Genomic DNA, 21,099 nt, shown 5'->3' on the forward strand with positions numbered 1-21,099 from the left:
TCATTATTATTATTAACTCTGTTCAGTCATTTCTTTTATTCCAATTTGATATGGTGACTCAATTTAATTAATTCTGTAACTTTTGTATCTTTTTCGAACTTTTCGAATTTTTTACCTAATGAGCTGAACTAATTTGATTTATTTATTTTATTTATTGTATTTAAATTAAACATTCTACTTATTTTTTGAGTTCTCTTTTTACATTTTTTTGCTCCATTTTTTCAATTTCGTTCGTTTTATTGATTTTCTATAATTTATTCAGTGTATTCGAGGTTTTATTGATGCAGGACTAGAAACTCTTCATTACACATGTAGTCGGGTGCCTACTTCACACGAGTTATGCAAACAAATGAATAATTCAACAGCGAAATGTGTAAGAAATGTCCCATCTCACTACTAGGTGGATTAAGCCGGTTTTAATATAAAGTATTATCGTGAATACCATTGTAAAACGAGATATTTAATACAATTTTTGTTCAGTCTGTGCACAATTAAATTGTCTAAACAGCAGTGTTCAACTTGTATAGCTTTATATGTTTTTTTTTGTAATCGTGCACGAAGTTTTGAAAAAACAAGGTTCCCAAAAAAGGGTTTTATATAAGGTTTAATATATATTTATAGGGTTCATTTTACTCCTAAGTTTAATGAACACTCTTGTATTATTATCTTTGCTAATATGAAGGAACAAATCAGGAATCTGGAATCAGTAGCGACTGACTCAAATGGCACGTTCCTCGTGTTAATCGGAGATTTGTCCCTTGCCGTGATTTCATCATTTTCCTAATCGGATAGTGGGAAAATCGCAAGATTGCCTGTTCAGAATGCAATAACAAGATTATAACAGAATGCAGCACCATTGATGTTTTATTTGGATTAATTGATAGTTTAACATGAAGAAACCACTGCTCGACAACACATGAGGCTTTCTGCATCAAATCAAAAAGTGCATCAAATCATTATATAATAATAATCGGCGAAACCATATATCGGAAACCCAAGCTCATTAAGTTTTTTTCAACAAGCCATCGTAGCAAGGTTCCATAGAAGTGGTGACAGCACACCACCTTGCGGACATCCGCAGATACTTAGTTTCCTTATCTCTATTTGTCTTAACGATGAGCTTAGATGTCAGGTGCTAATAATTGCGTTTATCTAGTTAGTGATATGTAGAGGGACTCAATGACCTTGTACTGTTTCGAAAATGGATTCGAAAGATACGTTGTCAAAATCACCTTCAGAAACTCCTAAGCTTGATCACTTTTGCGAAAAAACTTTTTCAATGTTGTAGACAACATTGTGTAACAAAACGTTGACATTCATACTAAAAGAAAAAGCTGTGCTTCGGATGCATCTCATCAGTAACTTTTACCAACTTGGGGCAGTTGGTACACCAAATCCGAAGTGAAATCTTGGGCAGCAAGTACAGAAGCTTTAGTTTGCAAATGAGAAAGTGCAAACAAACTATGCTACTGTTTGGGTTTAGTGTTGAACTGGTGCCGATTTGGTGTTGGTTTGGATCTGTCGCCTAACTGACCTCAATTTTGATGCTAGTTACTGATGAGATGAATTTGAAATGCGGTCAAGTAAATTCGCACAAACAACCCCCATCATTTCCAACAAATCCCATCCCATTATCGAAGAATGCAAGTATGACGATCCATTCGAAATGATGCCGTGTACCACCACCAACTCCTCATATAATCCAATGGCAATCCGCATTCGGTTTACGGCGGGTGTTGAAATCAAATTCGTGGCTATTGTTAGTACATCGCGTCAAGCAAAAACGACTACTTATACTAAGTAGTATACCTTGTTTACCTGTTTTGCACGAAATTAGCTCTATCGCGTGGTAGTGTAGAGTGTGCTTAGCTATGCATAGCCATGTTTTTTTCTCGATATCCCGGCCGCAATCGGCGGACTCCCACCTGCTGCGGTGACTAGCGCATATGTGCGTGATTCGAATGCCTAATTACCGATTAGAGCAACATCCTTGGCAAAAAACGGGTAAACTGGCCGGAGCACAATTGTCACTTCCAGTGGTTCACTGTAGGGTAGTTTCAATGATGTTCGCCAGCTGAGATGCATGTGTTTTTCATACCAGCTAATCCCAGCTGGAAATTACAACCAGTTACTTTGCCCCAAAACCTGTTTGAAGTCGTTCAATTCTCATCAATTTAATTGCGTTATCAACAAGCCAACACGGAGCTATTGAGGCAGGATATTAAAAAAACACACGCGAATCGAATGACGGCGATGTTTATTTGTAGCAATTACACACGTGAGCAATTTTTCCCAGCAGCAACAGTAGCATTTCCGCCATTTAGTTTCAGCAGCGGTTCATACACACATGCAATTAACTGCGAAGTACAAACCATGATCGTTGACCTCGCGGGAAGTCGCCCGGTCGCGGCGTGAGAGGTTCAGCTACCTAAATCAAAGCTGTGACTCGTCATCGTTCGGTGGTAGGTCCACATATCTCCACCTCGATCACGTCCCAAAGTCACGATTTGTGCTATCAAAACAACCGAGCGTGGGCCTCATCAATTTTTTATTATTATGATTTTCATCAACCGACTCAGTGGCCGTTTGGTGTTCCGTGGAACTTAAACTGGCATTCGTCAGGCAATGATGATGACGACGACGTCGTAGGTATAGGCAATGGCCTTGACTTTGAGACCTGTGATAGAGGTTTAGATACGCTCGCAAACAAGTGGCAATCGTTTTAAGTCAGTTACATGTTGAGTGTTGAAACAATGACCATAAATTCTAAGTTATTTTATTGAGTGGTTGTTTATTCTGCGCTCTTTATGGTTGTGAAAACTATTCTGCCTTAAATTGCGAAAGGAAGACACCTTCCAGGGTTCAGAAGCGAATTTGATTAATGATTTCCGGTTTACATGACATTTTTATATTTTCACGAAACGAAGAGATTTAGAGTTTTAGATTAGATTAGTTATATGAATTAGTTTTAAAGTTGGCTGATGGAGACCCGGTGTGCTTCAAAGATTCAAGAAGCAACGAAGGAGAAGTAAGCTTAGAAAACCCTGCTAATTTGGAATCGGTACGGTTTCAATCGGAAGTATCGCAAAATCTGTTTGATTTAGAATAAAACGTTATTAGAAGAACCTGTTTTGTAGTTCAAAAAGTGGCGTAGCCAGCAATTCGATCAGAAACCTGAGAGTACCACCACAACTGCTCTTTTGCTCACCAAAGACCCACTGCTTCTTTAACAGGATTAACTAACTACTAGAAATATTAATCCAGTAAATATTGTTTTATACCCAAAGGAAAAAAAATCGGATTAATCAATTTGGGCATAAGGGCACAAGGCTTAACCTTGAAAAGTTGGATTTTAATGTTTCGTGTTCCACTCGTCAGTAACTAACACCAACTTGCTGTCAGTTAGACGATGTATCAAAACTAACACCAAATTGGCACCAGTTAGACACTAAATCCAGACAGTTCACACAACGTATCTGAATGCTTAAAGTAACTGACGGTCTTGTGCCTTTATGCTCAAATTGGTTAATCAATTTTTTTCCTTTGGGAAAACGACAGTTTTCAAAGTCGCAGGCCTTTGGCTTTCCAGCCAAAAGACAGTTCGTTTCCTGATACTCGTCAGCATCCCAGAGTTTCTGTACCTGACTAACCGGTACCAGTCAGTTGCTTTAGGCTGTTTGGATTTAGTGTCTAACTGGCACCGATTTGGTGTTACTTTTGATACATCGTCTAACTGACAACAAGTTGGTGCCACGAGTGCAACACGAAACATTAATATCATCAATGTTCAGTTGGCTTCGATCCAGCGAAGAAACCAGTTTCGAAAATCTCGCAAGGTAAACGAGAAATATACAGTTTAACAACCGCGTTAAACATATGGAGGAACACTGTACCGTTATTTTTGATCCGACAGTAGAGATGGTACCGATCTAATTAAGCACTATTTACACCTATCCGCTTCTAAGGCGTATCCATACGGCGATTGTTGGCTTTTGAATCGATTATTGAAGAATAAAACTGACGAATATAAAGTTTATACAATTCAATTTCACCATGCACGACATATTGTTCTGTCTCACAACAGAATTCTCTGTTTTATGTGCCAAGATGCAACACTAAGTTAAGTCTGACAATGTTAGAATCGAAAACTATGTGTACGGTGATGATGTAGCAGTCGAGGTTGGACTGAACGATCTGTCTCCGAGAACACCCGATGCACTATTACTAAATTTGGGTTGCAAAATGGAGAAGCTTTATCCATCATAAAGAAGTTTTCTTAGGTATTCTCAACGGTCTTCGAGTGGTGAGAATGCGAATGAAATACCCCATCCCCTCTTTTGTGATCCTGTAACCTGGAACTGCCTATTCTCAGACTACGCCGTGCATTTATAACGGCCGGACTCGTATGTGTTAGAACTGTAAACTACGGAAAACCCTAAGCGTGAGTGTGCACTGTGCAAGCTAGAAACAACTACTACTGCCCAACCAGTAACATCTACTAAATCATCAATAAACGCTGAATCAGGAGCTTTTAAAAAAACTAGCAGGATCATCACCAAGAAGACAATAAACAATGAAGACAATCGCAAACCGCTGTAACAAATCACAATTCAACAATCCCCAAAACAGTAGCATTGACGGTGGTACAGATGAAAGCGACAACCAAGAGAGCGGACCGAGTTACCCTCTGGCATTGTTACTGCATTACTGAATACGTTTTACCACCGCGGAAAAGAATATTTGAACGCACGTACGAAAAATGCGATGGGCACACAATAAATTTGTTTTTCATTTACCTGTTGCAAATCAATGTACACAGCTCTGCTAAGGTCACACATCAAATCGTGTCAAAAAAACGAATTGAAAAAAAATCACATTACGACTCTCAAATGTGTACATTCCTAACATCTTCAAACATTCTTATTTTGCTTTCGGTATGGCAACCGAAAGTCACATATTTAACACAACAAACGCTTAATAAATACGACTTTTTGCGGTATCCAATGGATAAAACTCGTCGAAGTGGTGAGTCACACGAAGGCAATTATGTGAGAATAAATCCACCAGAGGCGAGATTCGAACTCGCAACCTTCGAGACTCTGGCCCACTGCACTAACCCTTATGCTATCCCTGGGATATGATGACGTCCCAGAAAGAACATATGATTATCGCACTGGCAACGGTGATCGTACCTGCCTGCAAAGCGGGATCACACACAGCCGCAGCTGTCAACCAACACATTTGATCCACTTAATTTATCCGCTAGAAATCAAGGTCAAGGTGACAGAGCACCGCCCAACCGGAGTGCCAACCGGCACATCGGGATCGACTCCGGTAGCATCCTGATTATGGCATACTAGCCATGGCGAACATCAACGGACAGGGCACGGATCACGAATTGGACGGCAGCTTTGGGCTGACAGGCGTGCTGTTCAACTCCCTGAGCAAGGAAGGATGACACCGACTTGAAATGGCGAGTAGGCCAACTGCACGGCTGCCTCCGTTCCGACAAAACCCTGGCAGGTCTCCGGGTACGTTCAAAACTCGTCGCCATTAAGTTGGTGGTATTAAGTTCGGATAGACCCTTCCCCATTTTACGCCCGTCCGGCTCTAAACATTATTCCCCATGAAGGATAGTGTGAACCCTTCATGGCCTCCCTGCTTTATAGATAATAATAGGATCCGCCCGAATTTGGGACCCAACAAAATGGAGAACAGCGGAGAGAAAAAATCAAAAACAAATACAGAAAAAATAAAAAAAAAACAACAACGACAACGACTGCATCCCAGCAGCAGGCGGAGAGGCGATCGTGTTCGAGGGAAGCGAAAAACTTGCGACGCCAGTTGCGAATCAGGTGACCACCTCGAGTTCGACTAGTGACAAGCAGCATGAAATATAGCAGGCGCTCCAAGGGGCCGTAAGGCTTGTGCCGAACCAGACGTTTACACTCAAAACTTGTAAGAGCACACCCCCAGTACTGCAGCTTGGGAGGAACAACACGGCGGAGCTCAAGAAAATAGAGGAGCTCTACGAGTTCATAAAGGACAAGAACAACGGCCACACAAAGATTAAGCATCTAGTGATCACCAATAAGTCCGCCATGAATGTTGTCGAACGGGAGCAGATTGCGCTTAGGACGCGTGCTGAGCACGCCGAAAAAACACTCAACGAGGCCAAGGCGAAAGCAGTATCTGAGGAAGCAGAAGAGACACCGAAGAGTTCCCGGAATCCACTTTCGAAAAACGGAAAAGGGAGACACCTGGAGAGGAGGAAGAGAAGGAAAAACCGAAGAATTAGCAAGAAGTCGAACGGCCATAAAACAAAAGCTGCAGATGGTAAAGAAAGACATGCGTAAACCCCGTCTAGAAATGAATAGAAGCGAAGCATCAATCGTCGAGATAAAGGAAGGAAGGAAGGACGTACGCTGAGCTCCTTCAGAAAGTGAGAGATGATCTAGAGTTGAAGCAGTTGGGGGAGAATGTGGTGAAAACCCTTCGTACTCTGAAAGGTGAGATGCTCTTCGAACTGAAGAAAGACGCGACGGTCAAGAGCGTAGCCATCAAGACACTAATTGAAAAGTCGCTAGGCGAGGAGGCAACCGTAAAGGCCCTAGCCCACGAGATAGTGATTGCAGGCCCCTGGACGATATAACAATGGGAGAATAACTGAGAAGTGCACTGAAGGAGATACACTAATGGTAATCCGGATGAGGAAGGCGTACGTAATCAAGGTTTGGTGGTCAGTGTGTTCACTGAAAGCTGTCCCTAGATTCCAAACAAATGGAGAGATGCTTCAAATGCCTCGACATTGGTCACCAGGCGAGAAATTGCAACGGCCCGGACAGATCTGATCTGTGCAGGAAATCTGGGAAGAAGGGACACTTTGCACGAATCGACCAAGAGCATGCACTCTGCACAAGAAAGACCACATGACGGGCTTAATAGTGTACAAAAAGGCGATGGAGAGCTATAAGTGATGGAGGTGATCCAGGTAAACCTCAATCACTGCGACACTGCACAGCTGTTCTGACAGTCTACAACAGAAACGAAATGCGATGTTGGAATTGTTTCGGAGCCGCATCGAATATCTATCGATAACGGTATCTAGGCGGCGGATAGAACAGAAATGGCTTCAATTTATGTGATCGGCAAACACCCGATACAGAAAGTGATCTCAAACTCATACGAAGACTACGTGATTGTCGAAATTAATGGGATCTTTATATGTAGCTTGAGCTTACTAGTGAGCTGGACGGACGAAGACCGATAGTCATCGGAGGAGATGTCAATGCTTGGGCAATGGAGTGGGGAAGCAGACATACTAACTCGAGAGGGTTGTTGGAAGCTGTATGTTACGATATGCAATAAGGGTACCAGCACAACTTTCCGCATAAATGGACAAGAATCCAACATCGACGTTACCTTTTGTAGCCCGTCATTAGTGGCAAAGATCAAATGGAGAGTGTGTGAAGACTACACGCATAGTGTTCACCTGGCAATCCGATACAGTTTTTGTCAACGATACCAAGCGTCAATGCAGAGGGTGAGAGCTCACGAGCGGAAGTGGGCAGTTCAGGCAGCGATCGACTTCTGTGACATGAGCGCGAAAGATTTAACAGAAACGCTAGCAAGAACAATGCCAGACGGCATCCCGCGTACTGCTGGAGCGAGGAGCTCGGAGCCTTCCGCGTAAGCTGCCTTAGAGCCAGAAGATACGCCCATAGAGCTAGCACCGAAGTGAATAGACAGGAGCATAATATACACAGATAAAAAAATTCATGTAAAATTAGGCTAACTATACTGCACATAAAGGGAACGCGAACAAAAGTGTAAAATTATGCGAGTGATTAGGTTTACATTGGCCACAAATCGTACTATAAATAACTTACGTATGTATTAGTGACGATACCGACATAAAAAAAACCGTTAAATAATACCAAGACTTGAACCAACAATCTTTGACTTACCAGAGACACCCCCTTATGGACTAGGCTAAAGCGACACATAACTACGTGACTGCAAAGTGGCGTACATAAGCTTCGCTTGAGAGTGGACGATCCAAGCGCATTGAGTAGCAGCTCGTGCATGTATGTGTATGACGCTGTTAGTTTTTCTCTCTGCTCAACACCGTTTCGTATAAAATCGTGTAAAAATAAGATATTTTACCTGAATGTTGAATGAATAGCGCGCAGGTCTCGAGCAGAATAATGTAAATTTCCATAGGAACATACAGTATTGCATGATTGTCAGGGGTCATTTTATGTGCATGATATATAGCGGAAATTTATTCGTGAAACATTACACGAATAGTTTTTCTGCGATATTAGGAAATACGCTGAAGTTAATTTTCATATTTTTTTTGCTGTGTAGTGTTCCGCGCTGCAAGGGCAGCATTGAAACGTGAGAAGCAAATCGATTTGCTTTAAAGAGTTGTGCCAGGGTGCTGAGGATAGCGAAGATCAGAGGGCTCATGACGCCTCTGGGAATGTGCCCCGATAAACTGAAGGTTATCGCGGAACGGCTCTTTACGGAGCACGATCCTATGATTATGGCCGATTATACCGTATTGTGAGGTAGAGCGAGACAATGCCGAAGTGATACAAGTCTCCAATGAGAAACTCATCGCATTGGCAAAGTGTTTACAGGTGAAAAAAGCGCCTGGAGCAGAGAGAATCTCCAACATCGCAATGAGAGCGGCAATCCAGACACTCCTGGACATGCTGTATCGATTTTGTTGGCTATTTTCGGCAAATTTGAGACTAAGAGAAACGAAAGCAATGAAATTGAAAGACGGATAGGTATTCTAGAGCGAATCAGTTATAAACTTAGAACGGAAAACTAGAACTAGGCAGGCTCATATGGGCATGATCGAAAGGAAATGTGAAGAATTCTTTGCCTTATGCAGAGTAGGAGTTGGGCGTTGCACCCAAGTCTACCGCATGGTCTATGGTAGAACATAACTCATCATCATGTTTTACCGCCGACGCCGGCAAAAAATTCTTCACAAATCTGTCACTCCTGGACATGTACAGAAAAGTGTTTCAAAAGCTTCTAGACCACTAGGCCACTTCCCTGATAAATGGAAGATACAAAAGTTAAAGCTACTGCCTAAACCAGGTAACTTCCCCGAGGATCCATAGCCGTATAGACCAATGTGCCTACTGGATATGCTCGGGAGACTCTTGGAGACGATATTTACGAGACAATATTTACGGAAAGCGATAACGGGATGTCGAAAAACCAGTTCGGATTTCGTAAGGGGAAGTCTACGGTGGACGCCATCCGGAGCCGATACTGTGCCTTGATAACGATAGGCGTCAAAAATGCGTTCAATAGCGCAAGCTGAGAAGCCATTGCGGAATCACTGCACAGAATGAGGGCAGGAGTCTCGCAAGGCTCTATTCTGGGTCCAACGCTTTGGAACGGGATGTATAACGGCGTGCTGACGCTTAAGCTGCCTTTGGGGGGCGTAGAGATCGTCAAGTTCGTTGATGACATTGTAATAACGGTACTTGGAGAGATGCCGGAAGAGATGGAAATATTGGCGATGGAGATGATCGACAGGATTGGAAACTGGTGTGGAGTTGCAGATAGCCCACCACAAAACAGAAGTGCTTTTGGTTAGCAACTGCATAGTACTGCAGCGAGCAGAGATCACTGCCGGGGAGCATGTCATCGTCTCGAAGCGGGCGCTGAAACAGCTGGGCGTAATGATCAGGGATGGGAATTATCATTCATTCGCATGATTCTTGGCGAATCCGTTCATTGCTTTGACAGCAGCCAGTCGTTCATTCACGATCCGACTAAAACTCTCCAAAAGAACACAACTGAACGTAGGTAGAGATGAACTTCCGAAGATGTGAGCCAGGTAAAAGAATGACAGGCACTATGTTGAATGAAGAAGATCGTGTTCTTCATTCGCGGATTGAATCGGAAGATTGTACTGTAAACATTCACAAGTGAATCAACTTTAGTTCACAAATGACTGTGACATTGTATTCTCTGGTTGGGTTAGGTCAACTTTATAGTGCAAATGTATGCTATAATCAATGTTGAGAAGTAGATTGCACTACAATCCACTTGAAATTGATATTGTAATATGCACGGAATCGTTTTAAGAAGTTATCTTTTTCACCAGCACATTGCAAACTACTTACTCAACAATAATAAAGGCCCAAACGCAATGGCGACGGAAGCGGAACGGCAACGGTACGCGGAATTGTCGCGGTTTGTACTAAATAAAATCTGCGACCATTGCCGCGTATTCAAAACGCAATGAACATCAGCGGTTAGAGCGCGGTTAGCGCTTGACATTTCTTTGTTGACAAATTTGGACCAAATCAAGCGACTTTCCTTTTACAAAGCTCATTGCAGTGAATGTCTGCTTTACCAATCGTGGTCGGTCCACTCGTTTCCTTGATTAATACAGCAAAGATGTAGTAAATAATGACACAACACTACCAAGAACTACAATGCGACAACCTTGTTCACGTATTCTAATACAAAAATTGGTTTAATCATTGCATACTTGAATAATATAAACCTGGTTCAATCATGTGAAATATTTTTGTTAGACTGTCCTTGATGCTTTCACTGAAGGGGGAATAGATTAGATATTTGGTGATTGATTGCAATCGCTTCATCTGCTGCGGGGTCGCAATGTAGATTTGGATAAAAATATAAATTATGCAAATTAATGCATGACATCTATGTTTTTTAAAGAAAAACGGTTGTCAATTCTACCAAGTGGGTGCTATCGAAGGACATAGACATTCACATCACATTTTTCAAAATAGCTGGTCATACAACTTCTTTGCTGCGTTTGGGGAATCCGAACCTAAACTGATTAAAATAATGAACAAACGAATCATGAAGAACGCCATCGATTCGAAAGCATCCAACGCACCGACTTCAGATCTTTTGACCAAACCTGTAACATTGAGAACATTAGAATCGCAGGTTTTATTATATTCAAAACTTTCTACCAAAGACCCAACCATGAACCGGTATCTTTGATATACTGCTGAAAAATGGTTTACGTATCGTATCCGGTAGCGGGTATCTCCTTTTCAATCAATGTCAATTGGTTTATCCTGGCTAACGCTTGCTTTGTACACTTGCTTGCAAAGTGGCTTACAAAGTTGGTCTGTGCATCCAAATGGTTTTTCGCGTTCGTCAGAACGTAAACTGTGAACAAAACTTGAGTAACAAGAAACGTAGCTATCTAGTAGATAAAATAACCACGGGTCCGTAGTGTACCCACCGACGTGCCAAAGAGAACAAATAATGCGCCAGTTGTCCTAATTGTTTAAATTAAAATACGTTGTTATACTAGTGGCATCTGTATAATGGTTCGTGTGGTAGACGACGATAAATCAACAGTACGATAAATCCAAAGTGTATTGACGTTGTACCAGATATGCTAGAACGAACAAACTATCTTTTATTCTTGTTAAACAATCGTTTCTTATCTTTCCCAGCTTTTTATTATCTTTTGTATGCACTAATTCACAAAACTGTTCGTTAAAAGAACAAAAACTAACAGAGATCTTTTCTAATGCGTACAGTTTCAACAGTGAATTTCGTTCATGTTTTTCATGCCGCCATCTTTGAATTTCATCTGGTCCATTAGTACGGCACACGAAAATTGCTTACTTGGGTTCGATTCCCAAACCCGCACATATGATTGGAGATTTTTAGAAAAAAGCTTTTTTTACCCCACAAAAGACGAACGACCCTCAGGTTAAAACCTCTAAAATCGAACGAAACAAAAAAGCTGCTATTAAGTTCACTATCTGCCCAACCTAAATATCCGCAATACAATACGTTAGATTCCACTGAATATGGAATCCAGTGAATTTGAATTAAAACAGTCTGTTTACCGCGTTTTCGACTGCCGCTCTTTTTGAATTTTTTCAAAAAAAACGCGGTTTTGTTCTTTTAGTACAACGCCGCGTTTACCGTTCTGCCATCATTGCGGACAACCGCATTGACTTGCATGTATTCAAAATTATAATTGACAGCCGCTTTCCGTTGCCGTTCCGCTTCCGTCGCCATTGCGTTTGGGCCTTAAGAGATCACCAAGTGAAAATTTCATAGGTCTATAAACAAGAACGACAAGTTTTTTTTTATTAGAACGATCCGGTGAATGTTTTGAAATGAATCTTTGTGAATGAAAGAATGCATTCATTTGCGATCCTTTCTGCTTTCATTCAAAACACTACGTATGCGATGGAGAATGAATCAAAGCCGGGCGCTGTCACTTTTTTCAGTTTTGTGTTTTGCTTCTTGCTTTCGCATGAACGCGTAACTCTGCACAAGAAGGGTTGCCGAGATCGGGTTTCACAGTAAGAGCATGTTGGTGGATGATTTCAAATTGATCGTTTCGTGAAATGATTTTTCCCATGCCTGGTAATGACAGATGACCGACTGTCGACTATGCTTGCGAGAAGGTGGCCAAAGCTATAAACATTTTAGCCAGTATCATGCCGAACAACGCCGGGTCATGCAGTAGCAAGAGGCGTCTTTTGGAGACAGATCGGAATCGAGTAAAGCTGAGTAGTACGTTCTGGTTCATAGCCATGCGGGACACAAGCGCGTACACGACTATCTCATCATAGGCAGTCTGAGTTATCGCTGGAATGCTCCCTGTCGGCATAATCCTAATTGAAGATAACGAGTGCTATAGGCGGAAGGAGACCGGGGAACGGAAAACAATGAGCGCTGATTCCTTGGCCAAATGGCAGCATGACTGGGACTCGTCGGAAAAAGGATGGTGGACTCACAGACTCATATCGGTTCTCTCGACCTGGGTAAATAGGAGGCGAGTGTGATCATGGAGCGACGCGGTGCAGCTACTATGACTCCGCCAAATTGGTTCCCAACCCGACGGGTTCCGGCGTGGTGACGGTCGTACGTGGCCCGGCTACGCAGCGAGAAACGAGCACTAAGTTAGCAACATCAACAAGTAGTTTCACGTCGGTTAAAAATCCTGCGAGGGTGGCTGTGAAGGGATGCGAGTCAAGCTTCGGCATCTCCGGATCGCTTCACGTCTCGACGGGTTCCGATGTTGGCACCGGTCCTCGGGTCGACCGGTTACGCAGCGAGGGTTGGATAGCGTGCTGACTCAACGTACGCAGGGGAGCTAAAGGGCGTCGCGTAACCAGAGAGACCAAAGGGCTCAAGCACAGCTGGGAGCTAATGACACTAATTCTGTCGGAGCTCCATCACAGCGGAGATACGAGCATTAAATTGGCAACACCAACAAACAGTTTCATGTCGGTTAAAAAATCCTGTGAGGGTGGCTGTAAATGGATGCGAGTTACGTTTTAGGTATTCCTGGCTCGGTTCACGTTTCGCCGGGTTCCGACGTTGGTGACGACAGTCACCGGTGGACCGTTAACGTTGCAAGCTGTACGTGGGTAGAAGCAAAAAAAGAAGAAAAAAATAATAAAAGATGAGAAAAAATTTAAACAAAAGCAAAATAAAATAAAAAAGCAAAAAAAGAAAAAAAAAAAAACGCTTTTAATCCACCTAACAGTGTGATGAGACATTTCTTATAACTCTCTATCACTCTCTTCGAATATTACATCGTTTGAGAACATTTAGAACTTGATGCTTCGCGATGTTTTTGATAACACATACTACATGGGATAGATCTCAAACCAAATCAATGGGAAAGCGAAAAAATGACCCATAAACTAGACATACAAACGAATTATTGCTAATGCTCTGTTAATAAAATATCTAAATTCTTCAATCAATGCATTGTAGTGGGAAAACTGAATTTTCCTAGAGGGGTTATATATTGTACTGAGCCAAAAAAATCGATTTTTTTTTAATCGACTTGAAGTTTATACTTTACTCAAATTTCCAACGTGACTGAGAACTAAGAAATCAACACTTTTTCTTGAGAAAAGCGATACTAGCATTGACACCATTCAAAGAAAATCAACAGTGAATATTTTCAGACTTGGTTTCATTTCCTTTTTAAGAACTATTGTGTTTTTTACATCCTAGATTGCATGATTCAGTGATCGAAATCCAAAACTTCATGAAGTATTTAAAATTATTAAATTAAAATTTGTGTTTGCTATTGAAATTGACAAAATGATAGTATCGCCCCTTTGACGATTGTTTACTTTTTCGGTCCCACTTATCAGCATTGAAGTATCGCCCTTACGTTTTTTACAATACCAATTTTACAATTGGTGGGGGTTTGGTAAAAATCGATCTTACTGTCCAAACGGCATAATTCCGAAACCGTAATATTTGAAGTTTTAAAATTATGCAGAATTAATTTTTCGGACAATAGTAACAGAGTTCGTGTCTTTAGCGAATTTTTTGAGACTTTATTGTAGTCATGAATATTAACCTGAGAAAATTCACCATAAATACTTCTTGGACGATATACCGTCAAAATTATTTTATCAAATGATGCGCTGTTTAATGTTTGTAAAACTCATCGAAGATACTAAACCTCCGAAATTGGCGGTTTCAAAATGATGCTATCTTGACCTTAAATTACTGTTTTTGAATATTTTACCTATACATATAATTGGTCATACAACAAAATCAAATGCTCATCAAAATCGATCAGAACCTGCTAGAGTCGAATGGAAATCGTCATTTTTCATAAATTTCTCTCTACATTCGGAAATTGTTATCCTCGTTATTAATCATATTACGTTTTCGTCTCAACTCGACGCATTCCCAAAATAAAAACCTGTTTTAATCCACCTAATGGTTCAATTGTGCTTGTCTCATTTGTCCAGACTACGATTCCATGGCTGGTTATGTTCAATACAATGGTGGAAATGAATATTACATGTTCAGTACGATTTGCACATACATACAACGGATCGATAGCCACGATCTTGAGATACTATGTGATACTGAAACATCGCTTGAAACCAGCGGCGGATCAAGGAGAAAGATCCGGGAGATCCATGTCCTGCCGAAAATTTTCAACTTGTTAAGAAATTTTAAACTAGTTTTAATTTTAAAGTAGCAACCCCTCACTGCATACTCCCTCCGGGCCGGTATGATTGACGATTTTTAGAGTGATTGCATAACCTTTCTATATGAGAAAGGCAAAAATGTACCAAAGTCCAAAAAATCAATTTTTGTCAAACAGCTCAATGTTTCATGCATTTTAAAGTCATTTGGTATCAAAAATACAAATTTGATTTTGAAAATTTTTCATTTCAGTTTATATGGGAATTTGCTGTGTGATTGCACTCTTCAACTCGTAACTCCGGAACCGGAAGTCCCATCAATTAAAAAATCGGTGCAAATCGGTTCAGCCATCTCTGAGAAACAGAGGTCACATTTTTTCCACATACACACAGACATTTTCCGATCTCGACGAACTCAGTCGATTGGCATATGACACTCGGCTCTCCGGGTCGGGATTAGATTGACGAATTTTAGAGTGAATGAGAAAGGCAAAAACATTTTTAGCAAATGTTGAAAGTTATGCATCTTTTTGGTGAGCTGTTCTATGTTTCATAGACGTTAAATCAATTTTAACTTCGCTTCCTATTAAATAAAGACCTTTATTACAGTACATCTCTACAAAAACGAGCTCAATTTGAAAATAAATCTGAGGATTATGATTGATTACAGAACTCTGGAATTTTCTATTGGAATGTTTTCAGGCAGGAATTTGATATTGATGCTATTAGACAACTGTGAAATCAAGACCAATAGATCAGTTACATATCAGGATCACATTCCGACAATTTATCAAAAGTCCTCATGATGTTTACAACAACCGGTTATCAATCCACGGATCAGATAATTGTTATTGTAAAATTGAATTAAATCAGTCTGCATCAATACATTTTCAACTTCAATCCAATATTTTTTTTGGGTGTGGTGGGGGGGGGGGGGGTTGTATGGTGTTAAACCCCAAAACCTTCTCTTGGCTACGCCGATGCTTGTAGTTATTTATTTCGCTTTTCATTTTCCGATATGTTTCAGATCGATCCGATAGTCATAAGTTAGAAAAATTGCAGTCAGAAGGTTCGCACAAATGAACATTTTTGCACTGATAAGTTATCAAGTTCCTTCCAGACAACTTGGAAGTGTTCGGTGATTATTTCTAGCGGTTGTAGATAGAAAAATAAAATACAAAATTCGTTTTATCGTAATAATGTTTGGCTTATTTCAACGGATTATTACTATATTGAACAATAAATAGGCGACAAAGAGTAATCCACAAACAACAATCCATAACATTTAAAGTATTCAAAATAGATATTTGAAGTCTTCAGCAAAGTTATTCGCAAAAGTAAGAGCTACAAATTTGCTGAAGACGTCATTTCGATATAATCACTTCCAAGAAAATTTGTGAAAATATCTCACTCATAGGGGGATTAATCAGCAAAAGCACAATACCAAAAAAAGGGCATATTACCTCCATTAAATTCTCCGAAGATACTATTTACCTAAAATAAGCCGTTTTGGCGTTAATAATAGATTACATGTTTTTGGTCATATTTCTGGCAATCGGAAATGATAAAAATCTTTCGTCCGCATTTAATTATAAATATCTCTTTTGATAATAGTCCGATTTCAACAATCTATAGCTTGTTCGAAAGGTATTCGTTAAAGCTGTCTAAAAACATATAAATTGTGAATCTGTATTGTCAATTTCGGCAGATAATTCAAAAAAACTGCAAAAAACGCCATTTGTACGCATTCAAACATTCATATCTTGAAAACTAAACATCAGAATCAAAAACAAATTAATAGCGTTCATACTGTTTTTTAGTTCTTTCATTTAAAATTGGTTTGGATAAGATCGGTTCAGCCATTGCTGAGAAACACGAATGAGAATTTGTCCGTTACATACACACACACAGACACACACACACACACACACACAGACATTGTCCCAAATCGTCGAGCTGAGTCGATTGGTATATAAGACTCGGCCCTCCGGGCCTCGGAAAAAATCTTGAAAGTTTGAGCGAATTCTATACATTTCTTTTATAAGAAATGTAAAAACGAAAAAAGGAAAAATAAGAACAAATAAGAACAACACTAAACAATAAATAAAGAAATAAAACATCCACACAGCGAACAGGCACAGTGGAGGAGCCATAAGCTTTTAAGCAAGAAGAGATATAACATAAGAACACAATCCCCTACCGAAGTAATACCCATCGTTGGTTCCGGGAGGAAGAGGATACGAAGATACAGGAGGTTGAGGTTTAGTCGGTAGGCTTACTGGAGAAAGAGCTGCAATAAGAATCCGACAGCACCACGGCCAAGTCGGTAGTCATTTCTTTTGAAGATTTTCCCTCGATAAAAAAATACGCACACACACAGACATTTACCGGACTCGACGAATTGAGTCGAATGGTATAGACGCAGATTAGAAAGTCGATTTTCAGAGCGATTACATAGCCTTTCTATAGGAGAAAGACAACAAGGATTTAATCGAAAAATATAGGGAAAACGGTTTTTTTTTATTTTGGCCAATTAGCAATTGAAACAGTTTTTTTTATCCGAACAACGACATAAAATGTCCCCCATGCACATTTTCAAATAAAAAATCGGATCCGAAACTACCAAAATTTGAGTGAAGTAGTGTCTCACATTTCATTTGAATGAGGATCATTCAGCTAACTAAATTATACAATGCAAGCAGTCACTTGCTGAGGTCGAGCATTACCCAACGCGCCCGCCTTGAAGCATAGCAGGGATTGGGTGGTGGCTAATTTGTTTACCAGTTAACTTTTACCACGCATTGAAGCGTGCAAATGACTGGTGGTTTTACACAATAAGACCCTTGTGCGAAAGCGTGTGCCAGCAATTTGACGGTTCACTGACACTTTTCCGTGTAAGTGCCACCGCCTGGGTACTTTCGACGCGATCGGGGTAATTGGTTCAAAGTGGAACTATCTATCATTAGCCCTATAGTTAACCCTCCACGTGCTCGCTATCGCCTTTAATGGAGGTATGCGAATGTGGCCTCGATCATAATGTGGACAGCGCTAGTTGGTCTACGTTGTAGCCGAATAGGGTTTCCTCGAGCCAAAGGTTTACAGGTGCTTCCTGATGACTGCTCAAAGCAGTCATCTAGATTAATTGCAGCAATATCGATGCCTGCCTACGACCACATGGGGATCTGGTGTGCTATGCAGCCGCAGATCTTGATTAATGCTCTACTCTCTGGTGTTGCAATCTAACCGCAGAGCTCAGAGCGGCTGGTTTTGACTGCTTGTTTGATGGCTGAACACCTGTCAACCTACCACATCAGCCAGTGGCACAACCATACACGGAATGGATTTGCTCACGACTCACGGCCCTGCAGGCATAGTACGAGCGAGCACATTGCGCTACTGTGTGCAACATGAAAGGTACGCTTCGAGTTGAAATGGTAATGTGCATATTTTAAATATTTTGTAATACCTTGGGTACTTAAGAAGTGTACTGGGAACGGGTACCACTGTGGGCCGATGATTTCCATTTTAACGCATTTTGTATAGGTATACTTGGCGCCACCGACCAAAGCGAAGGGTTCGTCCAACAGCGAAGCACTTTCTCTTCGTATAGTCAATATAAAGAGTACTTAAAATTTGGTCATTAAATAAGTCATGTGCTGTTTCTCGTCTTTGATCTTTTTCCATACAACTGACGTTAAAGAAGTGCAAAATGATAAAAAAAAATTATTTTATGAAATAGGATTAATACTTTAAAACTTTATTTTATATTATCTTCTAGATGATTCGTCCAGCTCACATTATTGTGTAAGTATGAGGTGGAACCATCATCATCATCATCATTGGTTGGGTTATCTGTCAAAGAAACTTACCCTTGCGACTGAAACTAACCACAATCAAATAGTGGCGGTTTTATTTTCACAGAAAATCAGTCGATCTGAACATTTAAGCAATGGAAAAATATATTGTGACGTTAAGAAAGCTGAGCTTAATAGATGTTTTCAATAAGTGAAAAGTTTTACTTTTAACATAATGACCTATAGTTGCAGGAAAAACTTAATAAATGTCACTTCTAAAAATCTTTGATACAACCTATTTTGTCCTCATTTGCATTCAAGCCGTCCCACTGTGAAGTGTTTACAGTAAAGTATCAACACTCGTATAAAAAGTATGACGAACATTTTACTTACTATACGTTCAACTGGAAACCTACTAAGATAAAAAGTCGCACAGCAAAACATGTTTTCCATTCATGAAACCACACATGGATTGGCCAAGCGGCCGTGTGTTGATTCCCCAAGTTTGGAACGGTTAGACCAGGTCAAGTGCCAATTTGGTAGTTGAACACACACACTCCCAGAAACAGCGGGAGGGAGCCGCTCCGACGAGGATTTACTCAATTGCCTAGTCTCGCCAAAATACCCGTACCAGATTAGCAAACACGCGGTGGTCAAAACGAACCTCGAAGCGGATCGAATGATGCGGATTAGATCGACTGTTATCGATATCCGTCGCTGACGAAGATAACAGTGGAGACGGCGATGGTGACGAAACGAAACGCTGAAATTATGCAACCAAATATCTATTCGCTAGTTCAATCGTGCAGCCGAACAACTGGACAGACCCTCGCAGAAAAATAAAACATATTACGATGTGGATTGTGATGAAATCGCGGTTCGATCGCTCCCGGCTATACATATTGAAATTGTACCTACTAGATGGGGTCTCTTCCATCGCCGTGATCGCTGCGACCCAGCAAAACCGATGATGATCAACCTGATCGGCTCGCATGTGCAGTGGTTCGGCAGACATTATGGCGGCGTGGCGCGGCGCGGTGGTGCATCTGACGCTGCTTTGTTGATGCGCTGGGAAACATCGCGCGGTTTAGGAGACGTGTGAATTTTGATGTCATTGCCTGCGGCAATCGATTAATGTCAGAGATCAAAGGACCACTATGTCGCTGAAGGTTTTCGTGTGTAATTGTGTTGCCTTCTTGTTTTTATGTGTCGTTGCTGCGTTGGATTTGAATTATGTATTTTTAATATGAGTTAACGTCGTGTAATTAATTGAATTTCAGATAAACTGAGTAGCGTAAAGGTTGTATGATTTAGATTCGTTAAGTAATACTCAGCTAGAGATGGGCGAATGAATCGAGAATCGGTCAAAAGAATCGACTATTCAAAAAGAATGAATGAACCGCTTTACTCTTTTAAAGAACTGAGATTCACTGCAAAAGTGACTAATTATTATGAGCCGAATGAGATCCAACAAGAACCGAACGAGCCGATTTGACAGTTTGCCACGATTATAAATTGTTAGAGCGAACAAAACAAAATGAATGATAAACATTGTACACTGTTTGTCTACACGGAATAAAAACCAACGAAACAGCTGTTATCACTGAGAACTGACATACAAGTAAACTTTTCAATATGTGTAAGAAATAAAACTGTCGTTTTGAAATGCCACTAAGAAGTAGCAGCTTGCCACTAGGCGGCGCTACGATTGGCCAGCAAACGCTGTAAGGGCGTTGCGTGCTAACTTGGATACAATGGTGATCCATCCATGCGAACCTGTATGCGATGGTGATTTTCAACGTATTTTCATTTAAATGTTTACACAGGTTTTTCAGGAGAGTTTGTTCTAGCTTGTATGTCTGTTCTCTGTGCTGTTATATCCATCATAATGATAAAATGTGTGCTTTAATCAACCGAAGGTGAAGCAAAGCCCTGTCATGGTTTCCAAATTGGTACAGCAGTTGGATGGAACATCGCGTCTAAATGGGAAGTCTCGCCAAATCCAACGGATGCACTTAAATTTGAGATTGTCAAATAATAGCAGAACCTCTTTGCACACTCACATCTTATACAACTATTTGATGGAAGGAATGAAAATTAATTAACCCTACTCTTTTCGAAATTATGCTAAAACGCCTATACGTACCCCTTGATGGTTTCACTGACGATCTCTGGTCGGGTTTTTAAACCCGAAACCCGGACCCGACCCGAACCCGACGGGTTTCGGGTCGGGTTCGGGTTCAGTAAATTGAAACTTATCGGGGTCAGGTTTTACAAAATTTTCATTCTCGGGTACGGGTTTTTAAATTTTAAAATGTTCGGGTTCGGGTTTTTCAAATGTTATAATT

The sequence above is a fragment of the Topomyia yanbarensis genome, chromosome 3 (assembly GCF_030247195.1).
Source record: "Topomyia yanbarensis strain Yona2022 chromosome 3, ASM3024719v1, whole genome shotgun sequence".
Classification (NCBI taxonomy): Eukaryota; Metazoa; Arthropoda; class Insecta; order Diptera; family Culicidae; genus Topomyia; species Topomyia yanbarensis.